This window comes from Callorhinus ursinus, unplaced genomic scaffold (genome assembly GCF_003265705.2).
Source record: "Callorhinus ursinus isolate GAN/ISIS: 27379988/994484 unplaced genomic scaffold, GSC_fseal_2.0 scaffold18, whole genome shotgun sequence".
Taxonomy (NCBI): domain Eukaryota; kingdom Metazoa; phylum Chordata; class Mammalia; order Carnivora; family Otariidae; genus Callorhinus; species Callorhinus ursinus.
The window spans coordinates 1,453,350-1,467,012 of record NW_027397080.1 but is presented as its reverse complement, the minus strand read 5'-3'; the positions used below and the strand labels follow the sequence as shown (position 1 = coordinate 1,467,012).

The 13,663-nt window shown below is 38.4% G+C and overlaps 1 protein-coding gene across 1 annotated transcript in view; it reads right to left on the bottom strand.

Annotated features, from left to right (window-relative positions):
- Positions 1-13,663, bottom strand: part of ZSWIM5 (zinc finger SWIM-type containing 5) — a 207,047-nt gene that overhangs the window by 105,381 nt on the left and 88,003 nt on the right. The gene's annotated exons all lie outside the window — the stretch shown is intronic.

Genomic DNA, 13,663 nt, shown 5'->3' with positions numbered 1-13,663 from the left:
GCTCAGTTGTTAAGCAGCTGCCTTCAGCTCAGGTCATGATCCCAGGGTCTTGGGATCGAGCCCTGCATTGGGCTCCCTGCTCTGCGGGAAGCCTGCTTCTCTCTCTCTCCCACTCCCCCTGCTTGTGTTCCCTCTCTCTCGCTGTGTCTCTGTCAAATAAATAAATAAAATCTTAAAAAAAAACTGATAAATTAGACTTCATCAAAATTTTTGCCCTTCAAAAGACACTTGAAAAATGAGTAGGCAAGACAAAGACTAGGAGAAAATATTTGACAAACATATCTGCTAAAGGACTTGTATAGAGAATATATAAAGAATTTCTATAACAATAAAAAACCCATACATACTATGGTATTTGGTGCAACTGTAAACAGGATTAATTCCTTGATTTCTCTTTCTGCTGCTTCGTTGTTGGTGTGTAGAAATGCAACAGACTTCTGTGTGTTGATTTTATATCCTGCAAATTTGCTGAATTCCTGTATCAGTTCTAGCAATTTTTTGGTGGAGTCTTTTGAGTTTTCTACATAGAGTATCATGTCGTCTGCAAATAGTGAAAGTTTGACTTCTTCCTTGCCGATTTGGATGCCTTTTATTTTTTTGGTTGTCTGACTGCTGAGGCTAGGATTTCCAGTACTATGTTGAACAACAGTGGTGAGAGTGGACATCCCTGTCATGTTTCTGACCTTAGGAGGAAAGCTCAGTTTTTCCCCATTGAGGATGGTATTAGTTGTGGGTCTTCCATATGTGGGCTTTACGATGTTGAGGTAAGTTTCTTTTATCCCTACTTTCTTGAGTTTGTTTGTTTTTTTAATCAAGAAAGGATGCTGTATTTTGTCAAATGCTTTTTCTGCATCTGTCGAGAGGACCATATGGTTCTTACCCTTTCTTTGATTAATCTGGTGTATCACACTGATTGATTTGCAGGTGTTGAACCACCCCACAGCCCAGGAATAAATCCCACTTGATTGTGGTAAATAAACCTTTTAATGTACTGTTGGATTCAACTAGCTAGTATCTTGTTGAGAATTTTTGCATCCATATTCATCAATGATATTGGTCTGTAATTCTCCCTTTTAGTGGGGTCTTTGTCTGGTTTTGGAATCAAGGTAATGCTGGCCTCATAGAATGAGTTTGGAAGTTTTCATTCCGTTTCTATTTTTGGGAAACAGTTTCAGAAGAACAGGTATTAATTCTTCTTTAAATGTTTGGTAGAATTCCCCTGGGAAACCATCCAGCCCTGGACTCTTGTTTGTTGGTAGGTTTTTGATTACTGATTCAATTTCTTTGCTGCTTATGGTCTGTTCAGATTTTCCTTTCTTCCTGTTTCAGTTTTGGTAGTTTATATGTTTCTAGGAATTTATCCATTTCTTCCAGATTGCCTAATTTGTTGGCATATATTATACTCTCTTACAGTTGTTTGTATTTCTGCAGTGTTAGCTGTGGTCTCTTTCATTCATGATTTTATTTGGGTCCTTTTTCTTTTCTTTTTGGTAAGTCTGGCTAGGGGTTTATCAATTTTGTTAATTCTTCTGAAGAACCAGCTCCTAGTTTCATTGATCCGTTCTACTGCTTTTTTAATTTCTATATCATTGATTTTTGCTCTAATCTTAATTATTTCCCTTTTTCTGGTTTTAGGCTTTATTTGCTGTTCTTTATCTAGCTCCTTTAGGTATAAGGTTGTGTATTTGGAGACTTTTCTTGCTTCTTGAGGAAGGCCTGTATTGCTATATACTTCCACCTTTGTTGCATCTCAAAGGTTTTCAATTGTCATGTTTTATTTTCATTTGCTTCCATGTATTTTTTAAATTCTTATTTAATTTCCTGGTTGACCCATTCATTCTTTTGTAGGATGTTCTTTAACCTCCATGTATTTGTGGTACTTCCAAATTTTTTCTTGTGGCTGACTTCAAATTTCATAGCATTGTGGTCTGAAACTATGCATGGTATGATCTCAGTCTTTTTATATCAGTTGAGCCCTGATATGTGACCTAGTATGTGGAGAATGTTCCATGTGCACTTGAAAAGAATGTGCATTCTGCTGCTTTAGGATGAAATCCTTTGAATATATCTGTCAAGTCCATCTAGTTCAGTGTGTCATTCAAAGCCCTGGCTTCCTTGCTGATCCTCTGGCTTAGATGATCTGTCCATTGCTGTGAGTGGGGTGTTAAAGTCCCCTATTATTGTATTATTATTAATGAGTTTATTTAAGTTTGTTACTAATCGATTTATATATATGGCTGCTCCCAAGTTAGGGGCATAAATATTTATAATTCTTAGATCTTCTTCTTGGATAGACCCCTTTATTATGATATAGTGTCCTTCCTCATCTTTTATTGCCATCTTTGGTTTAAAACTTGTTTTTCTGATACAAGGATGGCTATTCCAGCTTTCTTTTGATGTCTATTGCATGATAAATGGTTCTCCACCCCCTCACTTTCAATTTGGAAGTGACTTTGGATCTAAAATGAGTCTCTTGTAAGCAGCATATAGATGATGGGTCTTAATTTTTTTATACATTTTTTGTAAGATTTTTATTTATTTATTTGACAGAGAGAGAGAGAGCAAGAGCAGGAACACAAGCAGGGTGAGTGGGACAGGGAGAAGCAGGCTTCCTGCCTAGCAGGGAGCCTGATGTGGGGCTCGATCCCAGGACCCTGGGATCATGACCTGAGTCGAAGGCAGACGCCCAATGACTGAGCCACCCAGGCGCCCAGGTCTTATTTTTTTTTAATCCATTCTAATACCCTATGTCTTTTGTTTAGAGTATTTAGTCCATTTACATTCAGAGTAATTATTGAAAGATATGAATCTAATGCCATTTAATACCTATAAAGTCACTGTTCCTGTAGATTGTCTCTGTTCCTTTCTAGTCTTCATTACTTTTGGTCTCTCTTTCCACTCAAAGGGTCCCGTGTAATATTTCTTGCAGGGCTGGGTTAGTGTTCTTGAAATCCTTTAGTTTCTATTTATCTTAGAAACTTTATCTCTCCTATTCTGAATGACAGCCTTGCTGGATAAAGTATTCTTGGCTGCATATTTTTCCCATTTAGCACAGTGACTGAATATATCATTCTGTCCCTTCTGACCTGCTAGGTCTCTGTGGACAGGTCTGATGCCAGCCTTATGTGTCTACCCTTGTAGGTTAAGGACTTTTTCTCATGGGCTGCTTTCAGGATTGATTCTTTGTATGTATGTATGTATGTATGTATGTATGTATCTATCTATCTATCTATCTATCTATCTTTAAGATTGAGCCCCCACTGAGCAGGGAGGCTGATGCGGGGCTCAATCCCAGGACTCCTGGATCATGACCTGAGCTGAAGGCAGATGCTTAACCAACTAAGCCACCCAGGCACCCCCAGGATTTTCTCTTTATCCTTGCATTTTGCAAGTTTCACTATGATGTCTTGGTGTTGACCTGTTTTTATTGATTTTGAGCAGAATTCTCTGTGCCTCTTGCACTTGAATGCCTGTTTCCTTCCCCAGATTACGGAAGTTCTCAGCTATAATTGATTCAAATAAACCTTCTGTCCGTTTTCCCCACTCTTCCTCTTCTGGGACTTCTATGATATGGAGATTATTTAGCTTATGGAGTTGCTGAGTTCCCTAAGTCTATGTTTGTGATCTAATAGTTTTCTTTCCCTCTTCTCTTCAGATTCATTATTTTCCATAATTTTATCTTCTATATCACCTATCCTCTTCTCTGCTTTTTCAACCCTCATAGTGATTATATCCAGTCTGTTCTGCATCTCAGTTATAGCATTTTTTATTTCATCCTGATCCTGACTAGTTTCTAGGTCTTTTATCTCCACAGCAAGGGTTTCTCCGCTCGTCTATGCTATTTTCAAGTCCAGCTAGTAGTCTTATAACTGTTGATCTAAATTCTTGATCAGATATATTGCTTATATCTGCTTTGAGCAAGTTCCTAGGTTGTGATACCTTCCTGTCTTTTCTGTTGGTGAGAAAACCTAACCAAGGTAGGTTACAGAGGTAAAGGATCTGTACTCTGAAAACTATAGAATGCTTATGAAATAAATTGAGGAAGACACAAAGAAATGAAAGAACATTCCATGTTCATGGACTGGAAGAATAAATATTGTTAATACTATACTACCCAAATAGTGTTAATACTATACTACCCAAAACATTCTACAGATTTAATGCAATCCCTATCAAAGTAACACCAGCATTTTTCATAGAGCTGATACAAACAATTCTAAACGTTGTATGGAACCAGAAAAGACTCCAAATAGCCAAAGTAGTGTTCAAAAAGAAAACCAAAGCTGGAAGCATCACAATTCTGTACTTCAAGCTGTATTATAAAGCTGTAATCATCAAGATAGTATGGTACTGGCACAAAAACATACACACAGATTAATGGAACAGAAGAGAGAACCCAGAAATGGACCCTGGACCCTATGGTCAACTAATCTTTTTTTTTTTAAGATTTTATTTATTTATTAGAGAGAGAATGAGAGATAGAGAGAATGAGAGATAGAGAGCATGAGAGGGAAGAGGGTCGGAGGGAGAAGCAGACTCCCTGCTGAGCAGGGAGCCCGATGTGGGACTCGATCCCGGGACTCCAGGATCATGACCTGAGCTGAAGGCAGTCGCTTAACCAACTGAGCCACCCAGGCGCCCTGGTCAACTAATCTTTGACAAAGCAGGAAAGAATATCCAATGGAAAAAAAGACAGTCTCTTCAACAAACTGTGTTGGGAAAATTGGATAGCAACATGCAAAAGAATGAAACTGGACCATATTCTTACTCCAAACACAAAAGTAAGTTCAAAATGGATGAAAGACCTAAATGTGAGACAGGAAACCATCAAAATCCTAGAGAAGAACACAGGCAGCAGCCTCTTTGACATCAGCCACAGCAACTTCTTACTAGACATGTCTCCAGAGGCAAGGGAAACAAAAGCAAAAATGAACTACTGGGACTCGACCAAGATTAAAAGCTTCTGCACAGTGAAGCAAGCAATCAACAAAACTAAAAGGCAACTAATGGAATGGGAAAAGATACTTGCAAATGACATTCAGATAAAGGGCTAGTATCCAAAATCTATAAAGAACTTATCAAACTCAAGACCCAAAAAATAAATAATCCAGTTAAGAAATGGGCAGAAGACATGAACAGACATTTCTCCAAAGAAGACACAGAAATGGCTAGCAGACACATGAAAAAAATGCTCTACATCACTCATCATCAGGGAAATGCAAATCAAAACTACAATGAGATACCACCTCACACCTGTTAGAATGGCTAAAATTAACAATATAGAAAAATAAATAAATAAATAAAATTAACAACACAGGAAACAACAGATGTTGGTGAGGATGGAGAGAAAGGGGACTATCGGTGGGAATGCAAGCTGGTGCAGCCACTCTGGAAAACAGTATGGATGTTCCTCAAAAAGTTAAAAATAGAACTACCCTATGATGCAACATATGGTACCACTAGGTATTTATCCAAAGGATACAAAAATACTGATTCGAAGGGGCAAATGCACCCCAATGTTTATAGCAGCAATGTCCACAATAGCCAAACTATGGAAAGAGCCCAGATGTCCATCAACGGATGAATAGATAAAGAAGATGTGGTACACACACACACACACACACACACACACACACACACACACACACACTCTGGAGTATTACTCAACCATCAAAAAGAATGAAATCTTGCCATTTGCAACAATATGGATGGAACTACAGGGTATCATGCTAAGCAAAGTAAGTCAGTCAGTTTAGAAAGAAATACCATATGATTTCATTCATGTGGAATTTCAGAAACAAAACTGATGAACATAGGGGAATGGAAGGAAAAAGAAATTGGATAAAAACAGAGAAGACAAACCATAAGAGACTCTTAACTACAGAGAACAAACAGGGTTGCTGGAGGGGAGCTTGGTAGGGGGATGCAGTAATGTAGTGATGGGCAATAGGACTGCACTTGACATAATGAGCACTGGGTGTTAAATGCAACAGATGAAACACTACATTTGACCCCAAAATTAATAGCACACTATGTGTTAACTAACTTGAATTTAAATAAGACCAAAAAAATATAAATTAAAACCCATAATGAGATACCACTACACAAGTATTAAAATGGCTAAAATTAAAAAGAATGACACCACCAAATTTTGGCCAAAAAGTGGAGCAACCAGAACTTCCATATACTGCTAGTGAGAATCCCATAAATAAGCTGATGAATTCCAGAATTACATATCATTTACATACAGGTACACTTTGACACAAAAATTCCACCCCTAGGTATTTAGCTGAGAGAAATGAAAAAAAAAAAAAAAAGCCCACACAAAGTCTTATATAAGAATATTTACAGCAACTATAGTCACAACAGCAAACAAATTGAAAAAACTCAAATATTATTCAAAGAAGAGTGGACAAATTGTGGTATATTCATATAATCAAATACTACTTATGCATTAAAAAGGAATGAACTACTGATACACATAATAATACAATGAATCTCATAACCATAATGCCCAGCACAAACAGATATATACTATATATAATCTCACTTATATGATATTATAGAACAAGAAAACTACTCTAAGGCGGAATATATTAAGAGAGTGGTTACCTCTTAGCAGGTTGGGGATTGCCACAAGAAGCCACCTGAAACAAATTTTTGGAGACACAAAAATGTTCTATATCATGTAACTGTGGATTACGCTACAGTATTAAAACAGTATTACAGTATTACAACATTTAACAACATAGATGAATGTCATAATGTAATGTTGAATAAAATAAGTCAGATAAAAATTATACTTAGTGCATGATTACATTTATATAAAGTTAAAAAACAGGCAACTTTAAGTTATAGTATTTAGAGATATATGCTTAAGTGGAACAAGAAAGAAAAGCAAGAAATTGATTACCATCAAATCAGGGCAGTGGTTATATTTGTAAGGAGGGCAGACACAGTGATTGGGATGCAGCATGAATAAGTGTTAAAGGCTAATTTTCCAGGTTTCCCTATTATAATTTCATTTTCAATTTGTAAAATTGCAAATTATTATTTATTTACAAGAAGACTAGTCATGTCTATAAGTGTATAATAATGTATAATAAATGATAAATAATATAATCATAATTTATATTAGAAACCAAGGGAAAGTTAACTTTATTTTTTTTAAGATTTTGTTTATTTATTTTAGAGAGGTGGGGAAGGAGCAGAGGGGGGACAGAGAGGGACAAGCAGACTCTGTGCTGAGCACGGAGCCTGACCTGGGGCTGGATCTCACAACCCTGAGATCATGACCTGAGATGAAACCAAGAGTTGGATGCTCAACCAACTGACCCACTCAGGCACCTGGGGAAAGTTAACTTTAAAAGTAATATGAAGACCATTTTGAAGACAGGAAGAAAAAGTAGTTTAGGATTCTTCACTGAAAGTGGCATTTGACTTAAAGTACTTAAACAAAAAAAGGAATGTCATCTCATTTAACCAGGAAGTTCAAGTGGGTGACTCCAAATTTAGGCATGGCTGGATGCAGTGATTCAAGTAATGTTATGGAAAATCTGTCTTGACTTTGCTTTCAGGATAGCAAAGATGAGTCACTCCTACCAACATAAAGACATGATGTAATTTTCCCCATCTTTAAGAACAAAAGCACTAAAATGATAAAACAAAACAAAAACCCCAAAATAAATAAAAACAAAAGCACCTCCTATTGACTTCACTTTTCCTGCCCCATGATCTCATTTCTTTGTTCCCTTTAGAGCAAGACTAGAGTTGTCCATAGTTTCTAATTTGTTTCCTTCCATTCTTTCTGAACCCATTCCAATCAGGTGCCCCTACCTTTCCAGGGAAAATGGTTTCATCCAAGTCACCAATGACCTCCATACTGCTAAATTCAATCAGCATTTCTCAGTCCTTATCTTACATTTGACACAATAACAACTCCTGTATCTTTGATACTTTCTTCATTGGCTTCCAGGACAACACACTGTCTTGGTTTTCATTTTATCTTATTGGACGCCCCCCTTTTTAGTTTTCTTTGCTGGTTCCTCTTCCTCTTCCCATTTGTCAATGTCAGAATGCCCCAGGGCTCAGTTCTTGATCCTTTTCTTTACTTCTACTTAATTAACTCCCTTAGTTATTTCAATTAGTGCCTTTGCTTTAAATAACATCTTTATGCCAATGACTCTCAGACTTATATCTCAGATAAAGATCTCTCTTCCAAAAACCAGACTCATACATCCAACTCCCTACTTGGAGGTTTACATAAGCCCTTGGAGGTCTTGATAAACATCTCAAACTTAAGTCCAAAACCTGTTTTGCCTGTAGCCTTTCCCATCTCAATTGATGACAAACTTCATCCTTTCAATTGCTCAGACCCAAAACCTTGCAGTCATCCTTGATTCCATATCCTATATCCAATCCATCAGGAAATTATACTTGCCTTACTTATAAGATACTTCCAAAACAATTTCTCAACATTTCCACTATTTCAACCCTGGTCCAAGCCTGGATTATTTTACTAGCTTCCTAACAGGTGTACCTGCTCTACCTTTCTACTCCTTCTTCAGTCTATTCTCCACATAGCAGTCAAAGTGATCTCAGTTTTTGGCTTATGATCAATTGCTACACTGACTTTTTACTTACTTTCAGTTGTCTTCTACATAACCTGTGGAACTTACCATGATCAACTCTGAGGTACAAGGAGAGGACTTAGGAGTCTCGAAATTGTAAGAAGACGATGATAAACCTCATAATATTTCACTCAGACACTCATGGATCACTATAACACCATTTGAAATGTAGACTAAATGAATGAAATAGTTGGTTGCCTTTTATTTGATTACCTTTAAAGATAAAAAGTTCCCTGTCATTGGAGATAATAAAGAAAATATGACCACCTATTGTATTCATTTTAATCATTCATTTGCATGCAAGATCCCAAAGATCCCATGGAAAGTATTAAAAATATAGTAATGAGTAAGGTATAATCCCTAACACTGATCTCAGCGTCTAATAGTTGAAGGGGAGACAACTATAAAGATTTTTGAATCATATGATAAGGTTCATTTTTTCATTCATTCATTTAAATTACATTACTGACTGCCTAATCTGTGCCAGCCACCATGGGAATGTAACTGTAAAAAAGACAGAAACAACTAATACTCTCATGGAGCATAAAATTTAGTAGTAGCAGTGATGCTGATAGAATTGGTATAGACAGACTCCAAGATTTCATCTAAATATGGGCTTCTTTTATTTTCCTATAAATTAAGGTGTGATATACGACATGTCAAGCGGGAGGCTAAACTGATGGCTGTGACCCACAACTACAGGTTGGGAAGAGGTTAGGAAGTATATAGAAAAGGAAAGAGAGGGGGGAAAGGAAGGCAGAAATAAAAGAAGGGGACTAATATAATAAATACTTGCACTGTTATTTTTCATTTCATCTTAGAAATAAAATACTTTAAGTTTATAGAGATTAAAGAACTTTCCTGGGGTCAGTTAGTAAAGAGCAGAGCCAGAATGTGAACTTAGTCAGCAGTCTAGCACTGTTTCTTCTTCATCTTGTAGATACAGAAGAAAAAAATGTTAAAGTAAAGGGAAAAAGAAGGACATTAGGGAAAGCAGGCTAGAGGGAGCTCTGGATGATAGATGGCCATTCAAAAGTAGAATAAAACGCAAGCCCTTGTTAAAGAACTGGCATGCTGCCCATCAACTATATTCTACCCTGGGTCTCAATTAAGGCAGCTCTATTCTTGTTCAGCCAGATTTACTCTACCTTAAGATCAGTCTCATTTTAGCTTCTTCATATCTATGACTAAAATTTACTATACTTTCCCCACCTTCAGCTAACAATTTCTTTGAATAGGATAAAAAAAAATCAGAATACTTAATTTAAGAAAATACAATGACCACATCCAAGTCCCCAAATAGGCTGTTTTGCTGAAGACCATACTCTGAGTTTCAAGAATGTGGTGCTTATCAAAATGCTTATTTCTAAGCTCCATTCCACATACAGTCTCTTGGCCAATGGCCTATAACCTGCATTTTAAATAAGTCTATCAGGTGGTTCTGATACAAAGTAAAATATACCAAACACTGGGACTCTAAAGGAATGATTATAAAATCATGTTATAATCTGATCTATCCAGTATTTTCTCAGGAAGCCATATTTCTTAATAGGACAGCACATCCTTACAAAAGGGATAAAATGGAGCACTTGATAAGGTAAAAAAATAGTAAGAGTTCCCTTATATTGAGTGCCCCTCAGGTGGACACCTTTTATATCTTTTTCTTACAACAACCTCATGGTAATTAGTGTCATTTTTCATATTAATAACTTGAGGTTCAGAGAAGTTAACTTTTTTTTAAAGATTTTATTTATTTATTTGACAGAGAGAACACACAAGCAGGGGGAGTGGCAGAGGGAGAAGCAGGCTCCCCGCTAGGCAGGGAGCCTGACGCAGGGCTCAATCCCAGGACCCTGGGATCACGACCTGAGCCAAAGGCAGACGCCCAACCGAGCCACCCAGGCGCCCCGAGAAGTTAACTCCTTAACTTCACTTAGGAAGTGACTTTCCTACATAATCCGTAAGTAGGACAGTTTGGATCAAACCCGAAGCAACTTTTCAAAATTCTGCATAGGCATCTCTTCTTTCAGAAAGTCCATCCTTTCCCCCACAACCCTGTGTCTCTAACCAAGTATACAAGAGATATAGTGGGAGGGAGCAATATAAAAGACAAGAGGGAGAGGGGTAATAGCTAGAAAGCATGATTATTAAAATTTTAAGATTTCAGAGGAAAAGTTATGGATATGGCAGTGGGTGGCTGAAGTGGAATGAATTAAAGGTGAAAGTAGGTGGTATCCAAGACATCAAAGACCAAGAAGCATAGCGATGAATGTCATAGTAGGCAAAACAAAGCTCCCCTCCCATAATGTCCATTTCTTAATCCCTGAGACCTGTGAATATGCCTTACATGGCACACAAGGGACTCTGTAATTAAACTAATGACTTAGAAATGGGGAGATTATCCAGGTGGGCCCAATGTAATCACAAAGGTCCTTCAAAGTAAAGAGTGAAGCAGATGAGAATAAAGAGGGAGATGTGGCAATGGAAGAAAGGTCAGAGCGATGCAATGCTGCTGGTTCCAAAGAAGGAGGAGGTAAGCTGTGAGGCAAGGAATATCAGCAGCCTCTACAAACTGGACAAGCTAAGAATAGAGATTCTCCTCTAATGCTTCCAGAAAGGAATGCAGCCCTGTTGATGTACTGATTTTAGCCAATGAAACCTCTGTTTTTTTATTAAGTTCAATTAGCCAACATATAGTACATCATTAGTTTTTGATGATCAACGATTCATTAGTTGCATATAATACCCAGTGCTCATCACCACACATGCCCTCCTTAATACCCATAACCCAGTTACCCCATGCCCCCACCCCCTCCCTTCTCTAATCCTGTTTGGTTCCTGGAGTCCAGAGTCTCTCATGGTTTGTCTCCCTCTCTGGTTTCTTCCCATTCAGTTTTTCCTCCCTTCCCCTGTGGTCCTCCTTGCTATTCCTTATGTTCCACATATGAGTGAAACCATATAATTGTCTTTCTCTGCTTGACTTATTTCACTTAGCATAATCCCCTCCAGTTCCATCCATGTCGATGCAAATGGTGGGTATTCATCGCTTCTGATGGCTGAGTAATATTCCATTGTACATATAAACGACATCTTCTTTATCCATTCGTTTGTTGAAGGACATCTTGGCTCCTAAAATTCTCTCTTTATCAGTACTTTTTGACATTTTAATTACTATATTTCTTGTTGTGGACCTCCTTCAGTTGATTTTGTTAGGGGTTCTCTGTGAGTCCTGGATCTGGATTTCTGTTTCCTTCCCCAGATTTGGGAAGTTTTCAGCTATTATTCCTTCAAATACATTTTCTGCCCCCTTTTCTCTCTCTTCTCCTTCTGAGATCCCAATAATGTGAATGTTATTATACTTGATGGTGTCACTAGGAGGGGACCTGGAGCTCAGGCCTGGCTGGAGGGGGTGTGTCCACAGGAGAACTCGGGGTAGGGCATGCTGTTAGTAAGTTGGGCTGGTTCCTGCAGGTGTCTGTGTTTCTAGGCTGAGGGGCCGGAGAGGGAAGTGGTGCTTTCCAGCTCTTCTGTTCCTGGAGAAGTCGCCCAAAGATCCCTGCCCTTCCAGCACACACTCTGCAATTAGTAAACAAATCTCCTTTATGTATACTCCAGGTTTTTTTCAAAGGGCTGCTTCTATGCTGTATTGCCATGGGGCTGTTGAGCTGATTCTTTAAGGGCAGGGACTCTGTTTCTTCTGGCCCTCCCTGCTCTCTCATGAGCCTATTTTTAAAGTTCTAGGTCTTAAGCCCCACTGATTATAATAACTTGTGAAATTCGACACCTCTGGTTTTCAAAATCAAATGTTATGGAGATTCATCTTCCCATGCAGACTCCCTGGTGTGAGGGTCTGTTTCTATCCCCTCTGCCTGCAGTGGCCCTCCTTCCTGCTACAGTCCCACAGGTCATTTAGTTCCCCACCACATCTCCACCCTTCCTACCCTCTTTGAGGTGGCCTCTTCTCTACATTTAGCTGTGGAAAGTTTGTTCTGTCAGTCCTCAAGTGATTTTCTGGGTTATTCAGACTGATGGGGCTTTTATCTAATTATATCTGTGGGACAAAGTGAGCTTAGGGTCCTCTTCCTCCACCATCTTCCCTGAAACTCAGTCTTATAGTAGTTATATTTTTAATTCTTTGAGGAGCCACTCTCCATACTGTTTTCCACAGTGCCTGTACCAATTTACATTCCCACCAACAGTGCAAGGGTTCCTTTCCTCCACATCTCTGCCAACACTTATTTCTTGTCTTTTGCTAATAGCCATTCTTTTTTTTTCTTTTTTGAGAGAGCATGCACAAATGGGGGGCTGGAGGGCCAGAGGGAGAGGGAAAAAGAGAGAGAAAGAGAGAATCTTTTTTTTTAAGATTTATTTATTTATTTGAGAGAGCAAGAATGAGAGAGAGAGAGAGTACATGAGAGGGGGGAGCATTAGAGGGAGAAGCAGGCTCCTCGCTGAGCAGGGAGCCCGATGCGGGACTCGATCCCAGGACTCCAGGATCATGACCTGAGCCGAAGGCAGTCACCCAACCAACTGAGCCACCCAGGCGCCCTGAGAAAGAGAGAATCTTAAGCAGGATTCATGCCCAACATGGAGCCTGACACGGTGCTCAATCTCATGATGCTGAGATCATGATCTGAATCGAAATCAGGAGTCAAACACTTAACTGACCGAGCCACCCAGGTGCCCCTTTGTTTTTTATCAAGAAAAGATGCTGGATTTTGTTAAATGCTTTATTTGCATCATTAAATTTTGTTAATGTGAATTACATTTATTAATTTTTGAATTACAGCTTGCATTCCTGACTGAGAAAAATCTCACTTGGTTGTGAGTCATTATCCTTCTCATATATTGTTGGGTTTGATTTGTTAAAATATTGTTCATAATTTTTGTGTCTTTGGTTATAGGGGATATCGGTCTGTAGTCTTTTTTTCTTACGATGTCTTCAGTTTTGATAGCAGTGTAATGCTGACCTCATAAAAGGCACGGAAAGTATTCCTGCCTTTTCAAATTTTTGGAAGTGTTTGTATAGAGTT